Genomic DNA, 15,649 nt, shown 5'->3' on the forward strand with positions numbered 1-15,649 from the left:
CATTCACCAAATGGTGATGATTACTGTGGATTCACTGGCCACACATTCCTTCTTGAAATTCTCTCCTCTTGCCTTCCGCAAAGATTTAATCTTCTAGTTTTCTTCCCACTTCCTGACCAATCTCTTGCATTCCCCCACCATGCCCTTTAGCTTATCCTTTAAACGTAGGCTTTTCCAGAGTCCCTCATGACTATTTCTTCCTGCACGATGTCACCTACTCTTCCCAGCTTCGGCCAATGCATCCCAGAGCCTCCCCACTCCTGCCTGATGCTTCTGCAAACTCATGCTTTCCTCCCTATACCTGTTCCTCCTCTGTGTTCTCCATTCTAAACCAAGGTGTTCCCTGGACTGCAAGCTAATTCTCATCACTTCCTTCCTTACAAACCATCAGTAGAGCCCCATTGCCAAAAAAAATAATAATAATAAAATGCAAAATCTTTAACAAAGCAAGAAAAGCCCTCCATCATCTGATCCGAACCTGCTTCCCAGCTGCCTCCGATAGCCCCAGTTTATTAGATGGTTGCTATCCTGCCTCTCCATCCCAAGATCTTCTCTCTTCCCGGCTAAATGCCCCCAGATGTTCTAGTAGTTCCTAGCACGGCGTGGTGTCAAATCCTTTTACTATCCTGGGTATCGTCTCCAGACTGGCTCCATTTGTCTGGGTCTCGATTTACAAACCAAGTCCAGAAATCAACCTTACTCCAGGCAGTGAGCAGAACTATCCCCTCCAATGTTCTGAAAATTATGCTTCTTAAAACCCAATGTGTTCTCCCCATGCCCACCCAGCTGGCCTCTAACTGCAGCATGGTAGCCAAGTCAGCTGTGCTCGTTACAAGCTTCAACGTGCTCCCAGGACACCAATGTCGGTGTAGGATCCTTTCAGGTCTCCACCCTGCTCTTCCAGCAGGACTGAAAACCCCTTAAGTGCAAGGACTTTTATTATGCTCTGTCCTCCACAACATACAATATGGTCATGTCTTTGGCCTGTATAGTAGACTAAAGCAAATAAACGAGAAGATTTGTAAGGTCATATATGAAAGTGAAGCTGTGTCAGAAGAAAGGCCGTCCTTAAACTAACTCCCCCATTTTTAAATTCCACTTACTTTAAAACCGGAGTGTAGGCGCAGAGTATACTTTTGTATTAAGCGCCTCTTGTGATCTGATGCTCAGCGTTGTGCCACGACAAGGACAAAACTGTCCTCTAAATTTAGGAGATCTCTCATGGCAGGAGAAGGTATTATTTGGCTGACAAGAGGAGTTCTTTTAAAAGAAATGTCTGGAGTGTGCATTGAAACAAAGCGTAGATCAGATGCCAAATGCAAGAAAGAGAAAGCGCTGTGGTGAACCAGCCCCTTAGCGCCTTATACCATGACAGTTATTTATTCAAGCATGAAAACTGGGACATTGTTCTTACAATGCTAATTAGACAAAGAAATGAGATATGCAAATATTTTTAAAAAGTCTACTCACCACAACATTCTCATCAGATGAAAATTAATCAAGAAATCATGGCCCAATAGGGTCGCTTTGGTGCTAATGCCCATCACCCTGACTGCCTGACCTATGATGTCCCTGCCAACAAAAATCAAGTTTGAGTCTAAGATCATTCCCAAAAACCTAGAGATAGACAGGATCTAATCCTCAGAATATCACCTGGGCCAAGTGGGCTCAAAGGTCAGTGTTTATCCAAGCAAGAGGCATGAAAGTTTCCAGAAATCTAAGATGCCACACTTTGTATATGTGTGTTTGTGTGGGTGTGTGTGTTTACTGAGAGAGAGGGGGTGCAAGTAAGTGAAGGTGGAGAGAGAGAGGGAGAGAAAAAGAGAGAGAGAGAGAGAAGTGGGTCTCATCAGAAGTGGGGCTCGTGTTCACAAGAAGTGGGGCTCGGGTTCACCCAAAGCAGGGCCTGTGCTCACCTGATGTGGGACTCAAACTCACAAACCATGAGATCATGACCTGAGCTAAAGTCAGATGCTTAACCGACTGAGCCACCCAGGTGCCCTAAGCTGCTGCACTTTGGGTCCCCTTGTCTGACACTCCTTCTCCAGTGCAGCCTCAAAATAGAGGGTCTTTCAAGTAGCGACTGAATGGATAGAAAAACAAGATCTATGTATATGCTGCCTACTTCAGACCTAAAGACAGATACAGATTGAAGGTAAAGGAATGGAAAAAGATATTCCATGCAAATGTACGCAAAAAAAAAAAAAAAAAAAAAGCTGGGGCAGCAACACATACTAGACAAAACAAAACAGACTTTAAAACAAAGACTGTAAAAAGAGGTAATGAAAGGCATTGCTAATGATAAAGGGATCAGGCCAACAAGAGGATATAACAATTGTAAATATCCATGTACCCAAATAGGAGCACCTAAATATATATATAGCAAATATCCACAGACATCAAGGGAGAAATTGACAGTAATATAATAATAATAGGCACTTTAACACCCTACTTAAATCAATGGATAGAACATCCAGACGCAAAATCAATAAGGAAACAGTGGCTTTGAATGATACATTAGACTAGATGGACTTAATAGATATATACGAAACATTCCAAGCAAAAATAGCAGAATACACATTCTTTTAAAATGCACATGTAACATTCTCCAGGACAGATCACATGTTGGGCCACAAAACAAGTCTCAATAAATTTAAGAAGACAAATCATATCAAGCATCTTTTCTGACCACAACAGTAAAGAACTAGAAAGCAATTACAAGAAATAAACTGGAAAAGACACAAACATATGCAGATTAAAAAACATGCTACTAAACAACTAATGGGTCAATGAAGAAATCAGAGAGGAAATTAAAAAAAAAAAAAACCAACTTTGAAACAAATGAAAATGAAAACACAGTGGTTCAAAATCTTTGGGATGTAACAAAAGCAGCTCTAAGAGGAAAATTTATAGCAATACAGGCCCATCTCAAGAAACAAAGATCAAATACACAATCTAACCTTACACCCAAAGGATGTAAAAGAAAAAGAAGAACAAAGATCACAGTTAGTAAAAGGAAGGAAATAATAAAGATTAGAATGAAAATAAATTAAATAGTGACTGAAAAAAATCAGTAGAAAAGATTAATGAAACTAAGAGCTGGGTCTTTGAAAAGATAAACAAAATTGATAAACCATTAGCCAGACTCATCAATAAGAAAAGAGAGAGGATGCAAATAAATAAAATCAGGAAGGAAAAAAAAAGAAGTTACCACTCACACTGCAGAAATACAAAAGATTAAGAGACAGCTACAAAAAAGTTTACACTAACAAACTGGGCAGCCTAGAAGAAATGGATAAATTCCTAAAAACATGTATCTTCCAAGGCAGAATAAGAAAAAAATAGAAAATCTGAATAGGTCAATTACTGGTAATGAAATTGAATCAGTAATCACAACACTCCCAACAAACAAAAGTCTGGGACCAGATGGCTTCACAAGTAAATTTTACCAAATATTTTAAGAAGATTTAATGGATTGAAAAGGAAGGAACGCTTCCAAATTCATTTTAAAAACCAGCATTACCCTGATACCAAAATCAGACAGAGGCACTACAAAAAAAAAAAAAAAAAAAGTAAAAGGAAATTATAGCCTAATATCCCTGATGAGCATAGATGCAAAAGTCATCAACAAAATATTAGCAAACTTAATTCAACAATATGTTTGAGAGCGTTTGCCACAATCAAGTGGGATTTATTCAGGAGACACGATGATTCAATATCTGCAATTAAGTCAATGTGATATACCACGATAACAAAATGAAGGATAAAAATCATATCATCTCAATAGACACAGGGGGAAAAAAAACTTTTGACAAGATTGAATATCCATTCATGATAAAAACTCCCAACAAAGTGGGCATAGGGGCGCCTGGCTGACTCAGTGGAGCGTGTGACTTTTAATCTCAGGGTCATGGATTCAAGCCCCACATTGGGTGTAGAAGTTACTTAAAAAAATAAAAATCTTAAAAGAAAAAGTGGGTATAGAAGAAACACACTTCAACATACTAAAGGCCATATATGACAAATCCACAGTAACATAATACTCAGAGGTAAAAAGCCAAAAGCTTTTTTTTTCTAAGACCAGAAACAAGACAAGGTTGTCCACTCTCATTACTTTTATTCAATGTCGCACTTAAAGTCCTAGACCCAGCCATAAGACAAGAAAAAGAAATTAAAAGGCATCCAAATTAGTAACGAAGAAGTAAAACTGTCCCTATTTGCAGATGACATGATACCACATCTAGAAAACCCTAAAGACTCCACCAAAAAACTTTCAGAACTAATACATGAATTCAGCTAAGTTAAAGGATACAAAATTAATATACAGAAACTTCTGTATATTGTTTCTCTACGCTAATGACAAACTAGCAGAAAGAGAAATTAAGAAAATAACTCTATTTACAATAAAATAAAATATCTAGGAATAATTTAATTTAAAAAATAAATTTAAGGAGGTGAGAGACATGTACTCTGTAAATTATAAGACACTGAAGAAACAAACTAAAGAGGACACAAATAAATGGAACACATCCATAGAATGAAAGAATTAATATTGTGAAAATATCCATACTACCCAAAGCAATCTACAGATTCAATTCAATCCCTATCAAAATAGCAACAGTATTTTCACAGAACTAGAACCACTATCTTAAAATTTGTATGCAACCACAAAAGACCCCAAACAGCCAGGGCAATCTCAAAAAAAAGAAGAACAAAGCTGGAGAAATCACAAGCCCAGATTTCAAACAATACTACAAAGCTATATTATTCAAAACAGCATGGTACTGGCATAAAAATAAAATAGACACATAAATCAATAGAACAGAATAGAGAACTGAGAAACAAACCCACACTTATATGGTCAATTGATATACAACAAAGAGGCAAGAATTTACAATGAGAAGGGGCACTTGGGTGGCTCAGTCGGTTAAGTGTCCAACTATTGGTTTCGACTCAGGTCGTGATCTCACAGTTCGTGAGTTTGAGCCCCACATCAGGATCTGGACTGGCAATGCAAAGCCTGCTTGGGATCCTCTCTCTCCCTCTCTCTGCCCCTCCCCTGCTTGTGCTCGCTCTCTCTCTGAAAATAAATAAACTTAAAAAAAAAGAATATACAGTGGAAAAAAGACTATCTTTTATAAGTGGTGTTGAGAAAACTGGACAGCTACATATAAAAGAATGAAGCTAGACCTCTTTCTTATACCATACACAAAAATAAACTCAAAATGGATAGGGTCCTAAATGTGAGACCTAAACTATAAATTTCCTAAAGGGAAACATAGGCACTAAACTGTTGGACATTGGTCTTAGCAATATTTTTTTGGATCTTTCTCCCCAGACAAGGGCAACAAAAACAAAAATTAAAAAACTGGGACTACATCAAACTAAAAAGCTGTTGCACAACAAAGGAAACCATCAACAAAACAAAAAGCCAACCCACTGAATGGGAGAGGCCATTTGCAAACAGTATTTCTGAAAAGGGGTTAATATCCAAAGCGTATAAAGAATTCATACAACTCAACACCAAAGAAAACAAACAATCTGATTTAAAAATGGGCAGAAGACCTGAACAGACATTTCTCCAAAGAAGACATGCAGATGGCCAACAAAAACATGGAAAGATGCTCAACATCGCTCATCATCAGGGAAACACAAATCAAAACCACAATGAGATATCCTCCCACACCAGTCAAAATGGCTACTATCAAAAAGACAAAAAACATAAGTGTTTGCGAGAATGTGGAGAAAACGGAACCCTTACGCAAATTGGTGCAGCCACTATGGAAAACAGTATAGAGGTTCCTCAAAAATTAAAAACAGAAATATGTGCGACCCGGTAATTCCGCTTCTGAGTATTTACCGGAAGAAAAAGAAAAACACTAATTCAAAAAGACATGTGCTATTGTTACAGCATTGTCTACCACAGCCAAGATATGGAAGCAACCTAAGTGTCCACCGATAGATGACCAGGCAAAGAAGATGTGGTACGTAAATACCACAATGGATTCAGCCATGAAAAGGACGAAATCTTGCGATTCATGATGCGGATAGACCTAGGGGGTATTATGCTAAGTGAAATAAGTCGGACAGAGAAAGACGAATGGCGTCTTATTTCACTTACATATGGGATCCAAAAAACAAAACAAATGAACAAACAAAAAAAACAGAAAGACTCATTAAGGACAGAGAAAAAAAAACTGGTGGTTGCCGGAGAGGAGGGGCAGGGGGGCACGACACAGGTGAGGGGGATTAAAAGTTACAAAATTCCAGTTATAAATAAGTCTCGGGGATGAAAAGTACAACATAGGGAAGATAGTCAGTGATATTATAATAACTTTGCAGGGTGGCAGACGGTGGCCACACTTCCCGTTGAGTGCAGAGTAAAGTACGTAAATGTCAAATCACTGTGTTGTATACCTGAAGCTAATATACTATCGTATGTCAACTATACTTCAGGTAAAAAGAGAAAGATTTTTTATTTTTTTTTTAATTTTTTTTTTAACGTTTCTTTCTTTTTGAGACAGAGAGAGACAGAGCATGAACAGGGGAGGGGCAGAGAGAGAGGGAGGCACAGAATCTGAAACAGGCTCCAGGCTCTGAGCGGTCAGCACAGAGCCCGACGTGGGGCCCGAACTCACGGACCGTGAGATCATGACCTGAGCTGAAGTCGGACGCTTAACCGACCAAGCCACCCAGGCGCCCCAAGAGAAAGATTTTTTTAAAAGGGGGTCTTTGACAAGAGCTGTTCAAGAGGGACCCTCAAGCCATTCGAGGGCGAGGTGGGCACAACACTGCATTGCCCCACATGAGCCGTGTGCCCTTGCCAAGCTACCTTAGCTCACAGGGCCTCTGTCTTCTCATCTGTAAAGTGGGAACCAGGGTAGAGCTGTCATGAGCGCTGGGTGAGAAAATGCACACGCAGCATCGCGCGTCTGGCCCGTCAGTGAGCGGTCAGCACATGGCAGCTCCCTTTCCCTGCTCCTGGACTTCCTTAGAGCAAAGATGCTGGTGAGGGGCTGGGGAGTCCCCGGGGCTGAATCAGTTCACAGATATTTATCGAGGGCCTTCTCGGCACCTGCCGCTGCGTGAGGCCCCCCGTCCTCTAGCAGATGCCAGTCTAACTGCCAGACGGAGAAGCAGGCAACAGTTGACATCTGGGGCCCCACACGCGAGGTGCCGTGAGGGCTCCACGCAGGAAGGGCAGCTGCAAGGGCGGGGAAATTTCCTGAGGAAAGGACAGCTACCCTTGGACAGAATGGCTGAATGGCAAAGGAGATGGGGAAGTCATGGGCAGAGCCCAGATGTTCCAAGGTGTGGCCCGTCGGAGGAACTTCAGTCGGATCTGTAGTGCTGAGTATGAGATCATTTCTGTCGCCCAGAAAGAATCCCCCTTAACCCGGCTCCTCCAGGCTGGGACCGGGGCCGTGCTCTGAAGCTTTAATCCTGTTACTCGGCCATCTCTAGAGAATGAGAGACCATCCCCAGACCTGTGCGTCATCTGCCCAGAATAGCACTCCAGTCACACTGACAATGTCGTCAGACCCATGAGGCTCACCCATGAGCAATCTGCAAGGGTGAGCCAGGGAGCAAATGAGCTCTGCAGGAAATAAAAAAACCCCAAATAGTCTCTGCCTGTATAGACGCCTTCATGGACTGAATATACCCTGATGTGGGCAAGCTCCAGAGTTATAAAATGAAAGTCTGGTACACACACAGAAGAAATGGAGAATATCTGCTTTTAATTTTTTTAAAGATTCAGATCAGGGTCCACTGCCCTTAATTCATTTAAAATGCCACCAAATGACATGCATCTGATCTCCATGGAGCTGTCATCTGGACTGACTTCTTCTCCATCAAAGAAGCCTTCCCTTCATCCCTATATCCATCCATCCATCCATTCATTCACTATGTGCTTACTTAGTGCCAACCCCTGTCCTAAGTTCAGAGGGGACAACAGTGACCAAGAAGACACAGATCCTCCTCTCTTAAAGCTGACATTCCCAAAGACTGACCTCCCAGGTCAGGCACCCCAGGCAAGACCTACTTGCTTCTGAGTTTTCTGAGCAGCAAATAGAGGTGATTCCATAGAAGCCCTCAGGCACTCCACCCAGGGCCAACCTTGCAGGCAGGGAGTGTCCATTCTTCAGTTTACGTCTTCCTGCTCCAGCCACACGTCTCCAAACTGTGGTCAAGTCTCATCCAGAGGGATTCCCTACAACGCAGGCAGGATTTCCCCCTACCCTAAACCGTGTAATAATGTAGTAGGGCCACATATCCTCACAGGAGCAGGGGACTGTGCTTAAATATGGCCAACATCCCTCCCTTTTATGGTCCCTACATTGCGTTTTACAAGGCACCCCCACCTGGCTTTTATGCTAATTGAGAAATAAAGCAAGTAACAGTGGACACAGGCCAAAATATCGCCTTTCTTATTGATTCAAGCCAGGCTAGAGGAAGCGGACTCGCTCATACCGCAGCCCAGCCTCAGACGCACTTGTCCGTGCAGTCCCAGCAACGCTAGACAGCAAGGCCTCCCCATGAGAAGGGGCCAGCCCTCAACACCAGCTCCTTGAGGAAGGGGGAAGGGTGACAGCAGGCCTCCAAAAATGCCAAGGTATTGATCTCCAGCTTTCCAGCGAGGTAGGTCACCGCACAACCCCTGTGGTAGTATAAGTAAAGGGTAGAGTCAAGCCAGGTGTATATTTAAAGGAAACTTTCTATCGGTGGGAGCAGAGGAGGCAACTCCTTCTTAACTCCCTGAATGAATTCAAGTCACGCAGTCACCAAAGCCAGACCTGCTGTCATCCTTGGTCTCTCACATCTAATCATCTCCAATATCCTCTCTATTCTGTCCTTCCCATAAACACCTTATTCTTTCCCTCACCCCTTCCATACCAACGGTGTAGCATGTCTTACTTGGACCACTATCCTAGTCCCAACTCTGGACCCTTCACCCTCTCTATCTTCCACCCATCTGCCATGACAGTCTATCTAAAATGCAATTCTGGTCACGTTCTTACCCCGCATGCAACCCTTCCTTCGCAGGTTCTCCATGGCTCACGAGCCCTTTTCCATTATGGCCCCAGCTTACCCGCCAGCTTGGTTAGGGGGGTGGGTAACCACTATGACTTCTCAAGCAGGCCATACGAACTCTGGCCACACAGAGCCTTCTGTTCATCCACAATGGGCTTCATTGGTTTACCCCCTGTGCCTTCATGCATGGTCTCCCCTCTGCCTGGAATGTTCTTCCTCCACTTTATTTCCCAAGCAGTTTCTACTTATCCTTGAAAAGTCAGTGTAAAGTCTTTGGGGGAACACTCCTCTGAATGGCTTACGCTGAGCCTGGTGGCCCTTGGCCTGGTCCTGCTAATAACCCCATCTTAGCACTAACCTCACATTGATTGTAATTGATGAGTTCCAGTCTCTATGCCCCCCAATCCTCTCTCTCTCTACTTGATCCCAACTGACCCTGTAGGGGAAAAAAACTGAGAATTTAGAGAAGAGAACTCTGAAAAAAATCTCCAACTGATCTCTATAGAGAGATTACAGAATTACTGCATCTAAAAAACAAAAACATATACCTATAGAAAATGAATAGTTAAGAGAAAGAGCTCTTAAAAATTAAAAATAATTACACAGGGGCACCTGGGTGGCTCAGTCAGTTAAGTGTCCGACTTCAGCTCAGGTCATGATCTCGTGGTTCATGGGTTCAAGCCCACATCAGGCTCTGTGCTGACAGCTCAGAGCTTGGAGCCTGCTTCAGATTCTGTGTCTCCCTCTCTCTCTGCCCCTCCCCACTCGTGCTCTCTCTCTCTCTCTCTCTCTCTTTGCCTCTGTCTCTCTCTCTCTCAAAAGTATAAACATTTAAAAAAATTAAATAAAATAAAAATAAAAATCGTCCCACTGAACTGAGCTCAGAGTTGTACACACTCAACAAATGTTCACTATGAATGGACCTTTGGCCCATAAAAGAAGGACACTGGATACAAAGGCTGGGTCAGCCTGTCTCCCCTCCCCAGTCCTGCTCCCAGCACACAGACAGATGGATGCTCAGGACCACTGTGACACACGGCGATCATGCAAAGTAGACAGTGCCGCTAAAAAACAAATCAGGTCCCAGGCCACAGTGGAGAAAGAAGCCGGGATTCTGGCCCAGCCGCTAACCATTTGGCATCTGCCAGATCCCAGTCTCAGTGGAACTGCCACGTTTTTAAATGGAGACAAATTCCTTTTTTAATTTTTGGTTTGGTTTGGTTAACCAAAGCAAATACGATCGTGCGCCAAAGTGGTCCCAGGGTGTCGGTGAGCAGGGTCCGGGCCGGGCTCACAGAACTCCTTGCTTGAGGATTGAAAAAGCCATCCCGGTGCGGGCAAAGGGCAGGACCCCAGCGGCGGGCTGCCGCCTTGTGAGGCCCGGTGGACCCAGCGCGAGCTGTTACCATTTTTCCATGTCTCCGTTTTCTCATCTGGAAGACGGGGATGGTGACGGCACCCATCTCACAGGGCTGCCGTGACAACTAAAGGAGTGACGACGTATAAAACGCTCAGGGAGGCACTCAGTACGTGGAGTTATTATCTGGTGACGGCTTGAGCTCCTGTCGCCTTTTTCTCTGAGAGCCTACCAACGCACAGATTCATCCACAGGGACGGAAGAATGGAGTTAATGAAATGTGGAGGAAGGAAAAGGTACGGAGGCCTGCACGGGCATTTGTGCTACACGGAGTATCAAGTTTCCGGTAGACAAGCTCCTAAGGACAGCAAGCCAGCCATTCATCATCCACACTTGACCTCCCGGCTGGTGCAAATGATGCTCCCCGGAGACGGACAACAGGCCGATGACGCTCCTCACAGCCGCAGCCTGGGCGCTCTTTCTACCTGTCCTAGGTGAGCGGGCTGCGAGAGCCGAGGAAGGCAAGCCCGAGGCAGGACCCGGGCTCAGAGCAGCTTGGAAGCAGTCTACACTGGCAACAGCGTCACCGCCGCTCTCAGCGCCGCCACGGCCACAGTGCAGGGTTTGAGGAGACTGGGGTTTCCTACAAGGTTTTCTCAGCCTCTGATGACTTAGTTCACGAGAGCTCTGTTCCTTGAAATGTTCTCAGAGTCACAGACATCTCACATTCCTTGGCCACATCAAAGGGGGAGGGATGCCCAAGGCTTTCCTCTCCTACGGCACGGAAAAACTCCATATACCACCTGCGCTCGCGGGCTGTCCACCTGCAGATGTGACCTGGAGACTTTGCTCAGTGCTGGAGGGCTGGAGGTCAACTTCTAGGTCTTTGTGCCTGAGAGACCCGGAGACCTCATTTAGAAATGGCTGCACCGGACTCTTATCTCTGAGGTCGCTTCCAACCATAAAAATCTCAGGGCTCCTTCTATGAAGGGTTATTCTCCATACCATCGCCACGCCCTCTCCCCTCCTGCCAGTGTAACCCCTGGAGGCCTCCTCACAGGGAGCCCCTCACAGTGCTGAAGTATCTCAGTTCCCTGGCTACACCAGGAGCTCCCGGGGGGCACACACCTGCTCCCGGTCGGCTCCGCTCACTTACCCACAGCGTCTCATCCAACATGGGCTCACAGAATCGAAGTACATTCGAAACGGTAATTCTTTAAAATAACCACTTCAAAAATTCACGTCATGTGCTCCTTCTCTGTAGTTGTACTGGATCCTTAGCTCTTTGCTCTTTGAGGGAAAAGGCAGCAGATGTGCCTTTTAAAGAATCAATGTTTAAATTTCAGTTGTTAAAAATGCAAACTGCCATGGAAACACCACAGATAAAATTTTTCACCATTTTCACGCCCGCCCCAAATGCTGCAAACTTATTTTTTAAGACATTTGTGAGTCAAATTATATCCTGAAGAGTCATCCAGATAACTGCATCCTACATACAATCTTGGTCTTGAGCCAGACGGTTACTCAGCTGATGCACCCCCATTCTCCTTATATTGACCACTTTGTAATAATCAGCACTCATAGCTGACAAGGCGCTAAACTGATGAGAGCAACAAAATCCCAGCCTTTTCTTCCATACAAAAGCAAAGAAATAGAAAAGAAAAATAATCTGCAAGTCATTAGTGGTATTTGCTACCCTCTGGCGGTCAACCTGGGGAAGAAGTTTCTACACCAGAAAACTGGAAACTATTTCACAGATGGCCCCTCTGAGGCTCACCCAGCTCAAACCCTTTATCCATCCCATGGGTCTTCCCCGGCATTGGAACAAGTCCTGCTACTCTGCCCCTTACACCTGTGTATGTATGTGTGAGGACGCTAGAGAAAGAATAATGCCAACCTGAGTAGAACGAGATGAGCAATGTGAATCTACTTCCTCAAAGCATACACGTCTAAAAAGACAAGTATACAACTGACACAGGATGAGCTCCATTTTCAGTGCTCCAACTCTCTGTGATACCAAATGACTGGCCACATCACAAAAGTGTCAACGGAATAAACATCAGTCAACTTTGCCTCCTGAATTTCAATGATACACACACTTGTGAGCATCACACATTTTCAAGACATTACTCTAGGGAACCCATCTCCTCCCCTCACTCTACCCTCCATTATTCCATGCCTCTTGACAAGGCAGAAGTCTCAGTGCGATCATTGTCAGAGTACTTCCATTTCCATCCAATCCCATTCAGTTTAGTCCCCACCCCAAGCCCTCGTGGGTACAAGACCCTACAGAGATGCTTCTTAGTCCTTACTGTTGGGTGAGGGCCAGGCTCTGGAGGATGGTGTATGCCTCTGACTCCTCCTGACACACTCTTGCCTAGGGAGTTTTTCTAAAATATGGTATCCATTAGAAAGGTGACTGCTTTTCTTTAGAACATTCTATAGCTCCCCGTTAACTATGAAATCTTTCATGAATGGATCACCCTTGTGTTCAGAGTCTTTGAAGTGGGATGGGTGGGTAGATGGGTGAATGAATGGATGGATGGATGAATGGATGGGTGGATGGATGGATGGATGGATGGATAGGTGAGTGGATCAGTGGATAAACAGATGGATGAATGGGTGAGCTGGATGGACAGATAGATGGACAGACAGATGGATGAATGGACAGGTGGGTCTATAGTGTGAAGATTGACAGGCTGATTGATGAGTGGATGGATGGATGGATAGATGGATGGAGAGGTGAGTGGAAGGAAGGAAGGAAGGAAGGAAGGGAGGAAGGAAGGAGGGAAGGATAAAAAGACTGCATGACTTTTAGTGCTCTACTAGGACCTACACTAAAGCTGAATAAAAAGACATGGTCTCTGCCCACTAAATGTTCTATTTATAATGATAAAAATAAGATCAAACTGAGTGACAAGAAGGAGAGGTAAACATAAAATGATTCCAGAAGAAAACTACAGTGGGTGACCTCCTAGCAAGAATTAAACAGACAAAAACTTGATATTATCATAGTGGTAGCCACAGAAATTGAGGTTATTAATTTTAGGGACTGAGGGAGCATCAACTCGGGGAAAAATGTCATAGCATCTGGTTCATGGCTGTCAGGGCAGGCAAACTGTCACACTCTGACACGAGCTGCCCAACCCCAGCCCCAGCCAGTGACTAAAGCACACAGAGCCAGATGCAGGAGCCAGCACCAGGGTAAGAACACTCACATCCCAGACATCTCTGAGGATGTGTCAAAGCCTGGGTGAAGGGGAAGCCCCAAGCTAAGGCCAGAGAACAGCAGGAACACACAGCCTGCTCAGCTGTGTTCACCCAACACGCCATCACGCCCCTTGTGGTTTAAAGAGCTCACTTTGACTCAGAAGGCTCATTTACCCCCTACCTCTTCTTCTTTGTCGTTCTAATTCTCCATGAACCCTTACAGTCAAAGGTCTTGAAAAGGTTATTCAAGGCCAGGATATCCCCGCACTCCCATCAATAGGGGAGAGAGAGACTCTCTTGAAAACGTGGACCCTACCACCTTCCTCAGGCCCTTTATTCATGTCCAACAAGGCTCACTATCAGAAAAGATCATGTTCCCGTCACAAGTTCTGAGTGTCCCACATGAAACCATTTTCTTCCCTTTGCTCTCCCTTCAGCCGCAGGAAGTGGGAAAAGCTATCCACCATCATACATACCGCAACCTTTTATGACTCAGAGAGGGTCATTCACTCTCTCCACTCTTCTCTCAAGACCATGTGTCCTTCACTGCACCCCAGGAAGACAGTCAGATGGCATGGACCTCACTGCTCTCCATCCCATATCCACAGACACCCATGACCACAGACATTTTCCAGCCACATCCAGCTTCAGCCTCATAATTCTCCACTGTCAGCTCAAGCACCAGTACCACAAAGGGCTGAGCATGGGTTATAAACCCAGTTTGGTATCCCCACAACCTCAGAGGTCATTTTCATGATCTACATTCCTGACCTTGATCACATAAGCCCCCACATCCCTTATAATAATAATAGCAGCCTCTGCGTATTGACGATTTAGTGTATGCCTGCACCCTAGAAGCCCTTTACAGGTGCTGACCCACTCAGGCCTGTATTACAACAGCTCTACGAGGCAGTGCTGTGTTTCTTTTTAGGGGCGTGGCGAGGCTCAGTGACTTGCCAAGGTCATGCAGAGGCAGGCTGCAAATCCAAGAGGCTGGTTCCGGAGTCCATGCTGTTAATGGCCTCTGGAGTAAGCACAACATTCCAGCTGTTTCCATGCATGTCACTCCCACACATCTCAACCGAACAACTTTATATGGGGCATCTTCCCTCTGCCTGCCTCAGCACTGGCACTAGGATAAGGCGAGAAGGAGGAGCACGGCTCCCAGCAGCTGCAGACCTGGTTGGCGGCTGTGGTGAGGATCTTCCTCAGCCAACAACTCACAGGCCAGCTCATGGCCTTCTGTGGCCCAAAGCTGTAACTCAGCTAATTGGGCAGCTCATGAACATGCCTGAGAACCTCCAGCTTCTTAGGTTTCATGTAGTGCATTTGGGCTGCCCCTGTTCCCACTGAAGTCAACCGTATCTTTCAATAATATCTACATGTCAATCTTATCTACACAACATACTAGGGTATGACCTTCCTTCCGTCTCCCTTACCAAGGACCAGCAGAGTCAGCCTATGTATATTCAATGCCCACCTTGGACAGATTCCTTTAACCTCCTCATGCCTCAGTTTCCCCATATACCAACGGAACTCTCTCAGAGCTGTTGTGAGGAGAAAGAAGTTAACACCTGTAAAGCACATATTACATGTAGAGTCCGAAGGAAGGGGTTAGCAACATCCTTCTTCCCTGCCACCCTGGAATGGGTCGAGGGGTTGGGGTGTGGGGCATGAGAATAAACACGTGTTGAATGCTTAGTTCACAAATCAGTTTGTGGATTCTGATGCATTCTTCATTCGTTCTGTCAACTCCTACTCGCTGTGCTCCTACTATGTGCCCTACCATGTGGGAAGCTGAACACTCAGCCGTGAATGAAGCCGGCAGGGCCCGCACTGCAATGAGCTTTTAGGCTAGCAAGGATGCAGAAACGGCCTATCATGTCTTTAGCTGGTCGTAACCATAATAAATGCTGCAAGGGGGAGTGCAGTGCCTTGGGCACATGACAGAAGCACCACCCGTAGGCTGTGACCTTTCTGAAGAAGGGACACTCGCCTGAGCTCTGACATGTACACAAAAACTCACCAAGTGAAAAGTGGGGGTGGGCT

The sequence above is a fragment of the Panthera uncia genome (assembly GCF_023721935.1).
Source record: "Panthera uncia isolate 11264 chromosome A3 unlocalized genomic scaffold, Puncia_PCG_1.0 HiC_scaffold_12, whole genome shotgun sequence".
NCBI classification, from domain to species: Eukaryota; Metazoa; Chordata; class Mammalia; order Carnivora; family Felidae; genus Panthera; species Panthera uncia.